Genomic DNA, 9,290 nt, shown 5'->3' on the forward strand with positions numbered 1-9,290 from the left:
AAGGCTGAGAAGTCAATGCCACCCTCAGTTGCTGTCTTGGGAAATTCCAATAACCAGTAGGTCCTGGAATATCTTCTTCAGACCAGTGTGGGTTAGATGGGTGACTGAATTAAATTTAACATAATTGATGGACAGAAGACATGCATGAAATAACCATGGAATAGACAAAGCCATCAGCTTCTTCTGTCATCTCCCTGATAGTCTGATAGTCCAGACACCCAGATCCACTGAGCTGCAAGTCCTCCTCTCCCCATCCAGCCGATGTCCCGAGGCAACCACTGTACCCATGTTAGACAAACCTCCCATTGCAAATGCATAATTTTCTCATCTGGGTCATATGAATAATAACAGAGACAGGTCTTTTTTTTTTTTTTATTTGATGTTGCTTTCAATCTGGTGTTATTTCAGCATTAAATGACTGGATTCACTGGCATCCACCGAGCTTTGTAACTCCTTGCAAACCAAACCATATGTCAGGGCTCTGCTGTAGCAAATTTAAGAGTCTGCCATTTGGCTTGGAGATTTTTGCTTCTTCTTGGTTCAGACTTGAGCTGCAGTTCCTATAAATCCTGTGAATAGAAGAAAATCCCTTCTCAATTCAATCCCGCAAACTAAATTCACTTCTCTTTTTGTAAAATTTTCTTCCACAATTGACATATTTGACTATACTTTTATTCCTTTCTTTATGAGGAAGAGGTATCCTCCACTTCTTTTAGCTTGTCCTGAATTATTTATGACAAAGTAAGAAAACCTGTTAAAACAGAAAAGAGCAGGCTCTAAAGAATAAGAAAGTTGTCAACACTTTGGCCTTCACTAGCTCAGGGCAAGAGCTGATGCCTCACACTTTCATGGAAATAAAGATGTTAATGAAGAAACAGAGTAGTGAGTGAGAAAGAGAAGCAAAGAATGTGGTTTCTGGGCCTTTATTTTGTAAATATTTGGACTCGTGCAAATTTGTTAATTGAGGCAATTGATTTTTGCCTGAAAATGGTAGCAATGTCTAATTCATTAAAGCCTAAAATAACATCCTTTGGGCTAAACGGGGTCATTTCATTTGTAACCTTTTAGTGATGTATTAACAATTTGGAAGCGTTTTGGTGCATATCTTAAAAAGTACCACATTAACAGGAACGGGCCTGGAGAAAGAAAAAAAATGAAGAAGTTCCACACACACACACACACACACACAGAATACACATGGCCTCCAGCCCCTGTCCTTCCTCTTCTGCAGCATTTTAAGGTCTGTGTTTAATATTGCCAAGCCTACTTGAGTGATAAATGCAACTGTATAAAAATTACTTATTACAAGCTGTCATGTTGCCTCACTCACATGGCAGGGCTGCAGGCACTGTACATAAAGCTCGAATCTCCACCTTGACAGCATCGGCAGCGCCGGCTTTAAAATAAAATGCTTTCAGTCATGAATACAAAACATAATTTACCTTTTCATAATACTTCAGTTTGGAAACACTTTGGAAAGCTCATGTTACCGTCAAACCTTTACCTGAGCTGTGCCAGCACCCAGTTAATTCCAAGTTGTCAATTTACCTCAGTGCTGCTTTCCATCACTCAGCCTTTGAAGAAACATTAAGCTGTTCAAATTGCCATCCCCTTAATTTTTTTTTTAAAGTTATATTTATCCTCAGTTCTTTGGTGGTGAGTAGCTGACACAATAGGATTATTCCAAGCATTAAATTACAATTTGGGAGAGTGCCTGCTTGCTATGTTTCTTTTTCAGAACCCTCCTGACTTGCTGTGTGTTCACGGCGTCGAAAAATATTCCCGACTCCCATCCCCTGCTTTCCCCCCACACCTTTTCCGTAGAGTCCAGTTACACAATTCCCCTTGAATTGCTCCTCCCTTCCAACGTCTGGCCGAGAACAGAGGTTTAATTCCTTGCTGTGGTAGCCCAGCCACCCCTTTTCTCCTGCATTAATACTGTACTGATGCTTAAACATAAAAGCTCAGTGTAAGCTGTGAATGTCAGCGAGATGGAAATTGGAAGTGAAGGTTCCAGGGAGCCTGGTCGGGTAACAAGTGATGTGTTGTGACTGTTTTTATAGTTGGTCATGATGCATACAGTATGTGAAGTTCCCATCTGTACTGGTGTCTGCCCACCAGCCACCCTGCCACATTCGCAAAAGTGGCTCCAGCACCGAGCGCAATAGGAACAGAACTGCAGATGCCTCCCTTTAGCCCAAATTCCTTTTGACAATGTTCACATCCAGTTAGGGCCCAAAGTGCTTGTACTTGTCAGGAGGGATAAGGAGTGAGGAAAGTAGTCCCTTTTCAAAAGCGAAACAGAATCGCCAAAGGAAATATTTTCTCTTCTTCTCCCCCTCCTTTCCCTCTTCAGCTGCCCCTGCCTTTGCAACTCCCTGTCCTCCCCTCCCTCCTCCACAGATGCAATGTCCAAAAAAAGAAAAGGAAAAAAAAGAGAAAAAAATAATTAGATTGGCATCTCTGATACAGCTCTACAGCAATTGTCTTTTTTCTTTTTCTCTAGCAATTGGTGGAGAAAGGGAATACAACTGGGAGAGAGGCAGGGAGGGAAGATTTTGGATTTGACAGGGCTGACTACAACAGCCCACAGGAGATATATCATGCCCACGAGCTCTGGGATTCAGCTACAGGGGGATTTGCTGTCCTTAGTGGGTTGGTTTGCTGGCTGACAGGAATGGGTGCATTTCCTATGCTATTTGAAGCTATTTTGATTCCACCCATACACATATCACTTGGCTAGCAACAAAATCCATTTCCCTTTATATTCTCACCCTTGCTTTTTCTTTTTTCTTTCTCTTGATTTTATTTTATGGATCATTTAAGGAATAAAGGCTATGATACTACTGTTCATGATGCAGAGTCAGAACTCAAAGGTTTCCTGGTTCTCACACCTGATGACAGGTCTGTGATACTCAGCTTGCTCTGAGCACAGCCCTGTGACTCAGTTTCCACACCTGTAAAAGAGCAGAATAATGCACAACTCTTTTGGTAGAGAGCTCTGAGAGATGGGATCCTCAACCTTTACTGGGAGAATTTCTGGTGATTGATGCATTAGACAGCACAGTAGGTTTCATCCAACCTGGCCTTGAACACTTCCAGGGAGAGGCATCCACAGTTTCCCTGGGCAATCTGTGCCAGGGCCTCACCACCCTCACAACCAAGAATTTCTTCCAAATATCCAAGTCTATTCTCTTTCAGTGTGAGACTGTTGCCCCTTGTCCTGTCACTTCATACCCTTGTCCAAAGTCCCTCTCCAGCTCTCTTGGAGCCCTTTTAGGTACTGGGAGGCTTTAAGATATTAATAAGTGTTTATAATCAAACAAGTGTTGATAGCTGTGACATTTCCACAGTACTCATCTTGCAAAGTTCCCTCACCTCAACCCATGCTCTCACCTGAGCATATCTGATGTAAAAGAAACTCCACCCAGTAAGTCCAGATAACTTGCAGAGATCCTTTCCAACCTATTCCTGCTTCAGTAGAAAACTTGACCCCGAGGAAGGATGATATGAGGAAATTTCCTGTTCACATTGGAGTGAAGATGATTTGAAAAACCTAGGCTCTTAATCTAATACCTAAATAAATGACCTTACTATTTAAAAAAAATCTTCTTTGAATTTGGTACACCAATGCATCTGGGATGTTGTCCAGTTATTTCCTTTTATGTCTTAAAAACAATAGGAATTCAATAGTAATAAGTATTATATATATAAAATATATATTATATATGTAGTATTATGTATAGACTATACTATATATCTAATATATATAGTATAAGAGAATACAAATTCAATAGGAATTAATTCAATAGGAATAAATGATCCCTTTTAGAATTATCCATATATGACTAAACACATTAGTAAATTTTAATTTTTTTCCAAGATTTAGTTTTGAGCAGGTATAGAAATTTGGTGAAATTTAGGCATCCAAGCACCTTAAATATTTTCACACTACAGAAATAATGTTTTCAGTTCTGGCAGGCATAGTCAGCAAACTGGCTGAACTGAGATTAAAACAGCAACAAAGCCAAGACCATTCAGGTTTCAATTTTAGATTATTGTAACACATTAAAAAATCCCTCGTATAGGAATCTCGGGCTGAATTCCAGTTATTTGGCTGAGGTGAAGATGACTTTCCTGTTATTTTATCCCTTGTCCTGGGTAGCTGCAGTGCAGCCTCTGGAATCTCTGGCACGTGGGACAGCAAAGAACACGTTTATGGGCACTGCATGTTCTGAAAAAGCATTCAAGCAAAGTAGGCTCAGCTCAACTTTCTGTCATTGATGGTTCCTGAAAATTCAGTTGTGTTTTGCTGGTTCTTGAAGAAGAAATGCAGTGTTGCACAAGACAGCTGAGGGGTTACATCTGGGCTGTTGACATAGTGTAGCAACATGACTGTAAACCTGGAGAACAGCCAGAGGGAACGAAAAGGGGAGGAGTTCCCCCCAACCACCCCAAAACAATCCCAAACAACATAAATCCCCAAACAATCCAAAACAATTTTAAGATCTGGAAGACAGTTACAAAGAAACTGGCTTTCCAGTAGTCCTGAAGCCCTGGATTTTGTTCCTGGAATAGCTGAATGTGCTTTTCCTACGCATTCTCCTCATCTCGTATTTGATCGGACCCACCTGGTCATCTCACAGTCCTAAAGGGGAAACAGAAAATTTCAGGGAGGGCAGAAAGCAGCAACTTGCAACAGTATCCAGGCTTCATGCCTTGCTGAATCCATATTTAGTCTCAACATCTACAGGGATGCTCAACGCAGGCTTTTATTCCACTTTACAGAACAACCATCTGATGGGGGGAGTGAGGCTGATTTATCACCAAGGGATTCAAAGGGAAATGGGGCTGCAGAACAGCAGTGTGAACTGGTATTACACAAACAACCTAAAAATAAAGGGAGAAGAAAAAATAGAAACAGTTTAATGGGATTAGAGTAACTGACATCTTATCTTCAGTCTTGATAAACAGAGTTCAGCCATCTCTTTCCAAAGTTTAATGTAGCTAAATGCTACTTTTTTTTTTTTTTTTTTTTTTTTTTGGGATAGTACAAAACCAGTCCAGGCAAATTCATACCACACTCACAAAACTGTCATCATAAGTTTTTCCTTCATTGGGAGAACAGTCATTCCAATGCTGAGACACTCTGGGATTTCACTATGTGGAAATGATGGTACAGTCAGCTCAGTCACTGGCATTTGGATGAGATTTAGTTAACAGCTTTCCCTCTTCCTTTGCAGTTCATTGAAGGAAAGGATTGGTGGTAAATGGAGCTGGAGACGATCACTGGAAGTTCTCTGAGGTCTTATCTACAACCTTAGTTTCTAAAATGATAAATACTCAAGATCAGTCCACTGCTTCTCACACATAAATAAAGTTTAAAAAAAGGAGATGATCTTGTATTGAAATATTGAATTAAGACTCCAGTGGCTCCTTCCTAGACTCCCTATGCAATCTCAGGGAAGTAATTTAGGTCCAGCTCTCTTCAAGTTTGAGACATATTCCAAAATTATTTACTGGGCTTCCTTCTACATACAGTGGGAGAGGCAAGAACCATGGGGTGGAAATAAAGGAATATGGGAGGATCTGTTCTCCCCTTCAGAAGATGCTGGATAAAGAGCTCTTGGTGTACTCTCACAGTTACTTGGAATCATCCCTGGACAGAACAGACACAGAAAAGGGTTATACTGTCCCTCTTGTACTGTTGGTACCCCACTCCCTGGTGCTGGAGTAAGCTCTGCTGCAGACACTTCATGATATGATCTCACAGAATCACAGAATGCTTAGTTGGAAGGGAACTCAAAGCTCACCTACTTCCACCTTCCTGCCATGGACAAGGGCACCTTCCACCAGACCAGGTTGCTCCATGCAGCATCCAACGTGGCCCTGAGCACTTCCAGGGATGGGGCAACCTCAGCTTCTCTGGGCAACCTGTGCCAGGGACTCACCACTCTTACAAGAAAGAATTTCTTTCTAATATCTAACTTAAATCTCTCCTCTTTTAGTTAAAAAGCATTCCCCTTTGTCCTATCACTGCACAATCTTGTCAAAAGTCCAGGTCCAGCCTTCTTGTAGACCCCCTTTTTGATCTCTTTAGACAAGAACCTGAAAAATACTGTATTTGTCCTGATCAAATTTCAGGTGTGATTTCTGAGCACTAGTGCCAGCACAAGAGGTGTGACAGACTTGGAATACCCCTTTGTGGCATCAACCAAACCTCTAGTGATATTAAAGTGCAGGCAAAACCTTGATAGTTTTACTCTAAAGTATCATTTTAGGTGGCTCACTGCATCTGAGATGAATCCCACCTGTAGACTTAAATCTATGCTGGGTACTGAAGTGCTGCCCTAAAGATCCACAGATGAGCTCACCGAGGATTGGGAAGCAGGACTATACTTCATTAAATATCTTGTTTCTGTCCAGGTAAAAACATAGCTGAAATAATATTTATTTCAAGTTAAGGTGTGCTCAGGGCTCGCTGTGTTGGATACCCTGCAGTCAGGCTGATGGTATCTCCATTTTCCCTCACTCTTCCTGTGCCTGCAGGTGAAAGAGGACTAGGATACTTTCCCTGGCTCTGTTGTCACTTGCCATGCTCCAGCCATCCATACCTAAATCCCCTTACTGTCTAAAAGGGACCCAAACTGCCTATTAGAGTGTTATAAACCAGCTCCTGGATAACAACAGGGATTTCTTTGGGACAGTGCTGATGCCTTGGGCTAAAAACAAGTCAGTGGCCAATTCAATAGCAAAACAAAATTAATAAGCTCCTATTCTAAATGACTGGACATCAAGCCAACTCTTTGCAAAGGTTTCCAGACCCTTCAGCAGAATCAAGCAGTGAATTTTTACATTCAAACTATGCAAAACCCCTTTTTACAGCACACAGCCAAGTGGTGTTTTGTTTCTTTAAATTTCACTGGGAATTTTTAGGAGGAAATTAGAAGCTGATAACTACCAGGGAATTTTAGGAGGAAGAAAAATGAAAGCTGTGTTTGCACAGGTTTGTGCATTTGGAAATAGCTGAGTTTCACATGCCTCTGGCTCTTATGTTGGATTCCAGCTACTGCAGTTTACTACTTTGTCTTTTGGCTTAAGTGTGCACTTAACTTTTTTTGTCCACTGACTGCACAAAAAAAAATATAAACTCTTCTCGTGACACAATCTCTCCCATTTTTACCCTTTTTAAATTTCTTCCAGTGACACCCCACCCCCCCATAGCTTTGGTGTGCCTGCTTAGGGAGGAAGAGTCCTCTGCTTTCTTGGTGAGCAGAGCCGGGATTGTGTGTGACACATGAGAGGAGTGCAGAAAAAAATGAAATGTGTGAAATTGCCTTCCAGTCCTGACCTGGAGGGACTGTCCAGAGACTGGAAAAGTCCCCACACACGATGTTCATTCATCTTCCCTGCTCACTGTATGAAGACTGTCATCAGGAGTGCCAGTCTGTCCCAGCTGAGTGATGTGCCATTTATCTGCTCAGAATTGAGTCTACAAGTCATTTTATATAGCCTAGGAAAGCAAATACACATCTGGTGAAAACAATATCCAACTTCTTCACTATCCCTGGAAGTGTTTAAGACCAGGCTGGACAGCGCTCAGAGTAACTTGGGGTAGTGGAAGGTGTTCCTGCCCATGGTAACAGGGTTGGAACTAGGTGATATTTAAGTTCCCTTCATTCAGGTCACACCAAACTATGATTCTATGATTCTATGATTCTATATCCTGAGTCAAATTTAAACCAACAATCTAAAGTAAAGCACTTGCTATCTCGTTATAAATGCTCTTGAAGACAATCAAGACCATTGCAAGTCCCTTTGGTCCTCTCTCTGCTTTTAGGATTATATTATCTTCTTATTCTGGGTGTATTTAGGCACATTCAGGACCTTTGATATGAATCTATCAATCAGACCTGTCACTCTGTGTTGTCTTTCAGATCAAGACTAGAAGTGGGAGCTTTTCCATTGACTGCACAAAAGGAAATGTTGATCCCTCTCATGACACAATCCTTTCTTTCTCTTTCTTCACTTTTTGACAGGAAATAAATCCCTTGTGAGTGATATCTCTTGCTTAGCCCCATCTTTGAACCACGTTACTGCTTCAACTGGCTGTACTGGCTGGCTGTGAGTGTCAGTCATTTCAGATGAAGCCCTGTCTGCTTCTTCTCTGGTTCAGAAGTGGAAGGCTCTGAAGACTCAGAGTATAAAACTGAAGAGTCTTTGAACTCAGTCTGATTATCCTCTTTTTCTTTTCTCTTCTTTTAACAGTGAATGAGAAATGCAACAGTTTCTCACACACAAGCATCTTTATAGTGTTTCTCTCTGGTACCACCACACAGCACTGCTGATTGTTGTAGATGAAGAAGGATAGACCAGTCTGCAGGTAAACTTTCTTAACTGGACTAACTAGTTTGAAAAACAATCTCTTTATAGTCTGGAAATTATTTTGTTTTTCATTCTTTTTGTACTTTATATCTGTTTTTTTCAAATACCAGAGTAATGAAGGAGAAGATGGTGGTGAGGCCTTGGTACAGGTTGCCCAGTGAAGCTGTGGCTGCCCCATCCCTGGAAGTGCTTGGAGCAACCTGGGATAGTGGAAGGTATCCCTGTCCATGGCAGAGGGATGGAATGAGATGATCTTTAAGCTCCTTATCAAATCAAACCATCCTGTGTTACCATAATTCCAATATAGTTTACAATAGGGGTTTTTTTGTTTGGTTGGTTGTTCTGGTTTTGGTTTCCCCCCCCCCCCCCCAAAAAAAAAAACAACTCATAGATGCTGAAACTATTAATTAAATTGTTTCAATCTCAATTTTTTTTTGAAAGATACTCTTGTCTTGACACCAGATGAGTGTATTTCTACATTTTGGAAGAGCAAAGCCAAAGAAAGACTTAATAAAAAAAATGTGTTATTTTCCTATTTTCAGAGTTGAATTTTGGGGATCTGAAAGAATTATTCTACCTTTCTGAGACCTTAACTTGGTTCTGACCAATGGAAAAGTTCAGTCACTGGTAGAATCTCAAGATCCTCATTGCTGTATACGTTGGTACAACAACACAAGCGAAGGCAGGGATGACACACAGAAAATGATTTTATTTTTAACACACTTTTATTATGCTTTCATTTCTTCAGACTTGTGGAGATCATCTGAATACAGGAATGCAAGCTTGGTAATTTCTGAATTGGAAGCAAAAGTTCATCTATCTGAACATCACCTGGTCATCTCTGACCATGCCTGGGGATGAATATCTCAGGGACAGCACTGGGGTGCACACAGTGAGCACATTAT

The 9,290-nt window shown here is 41.0% G+C and overlaps 1 long non-coding RNA gene across 1 annotated transcript; it reads right to left on the reverse strand.

Annotated features, from left to right (window-relative positions):
• Positions 1 to 390: 390 nt before the first annotated feature.
• On the reverse strand, positions 391 to 3,723 carry LOC116784669. Its single transcript, XR_004356197.1, has 3 exons — positions 3,397 to 3,723; positions 1,331 to 2,957; positions 391 to 569 (listed from the first exon to the last, which is right to left on the reverse strand). It is a non-coding gene; the product is annotated as an uncharacterized LOC116784669 (long non-coding RNA).
• Between the last annotated feature and the right edge of the window lie 5,567 nt (positions 3,724 to 9,290).

Source organism: Chiroxiphia lanceolata, chromosome 3 (assembly GCF_009829145.1).
Source record: "Chiroxiphia lanceolata isolate bChiLan1 chromosome 3, bChiLan1.pri, whole genome shotgun sequence".
NCBI classification, from domain to species: domain Eukaryota; kingdom Metazoa; phylum Chordata; class Aves; order Passeriformes; family Pipridae; genus Chiroxiphia; species Chiroxiphia lanceolata.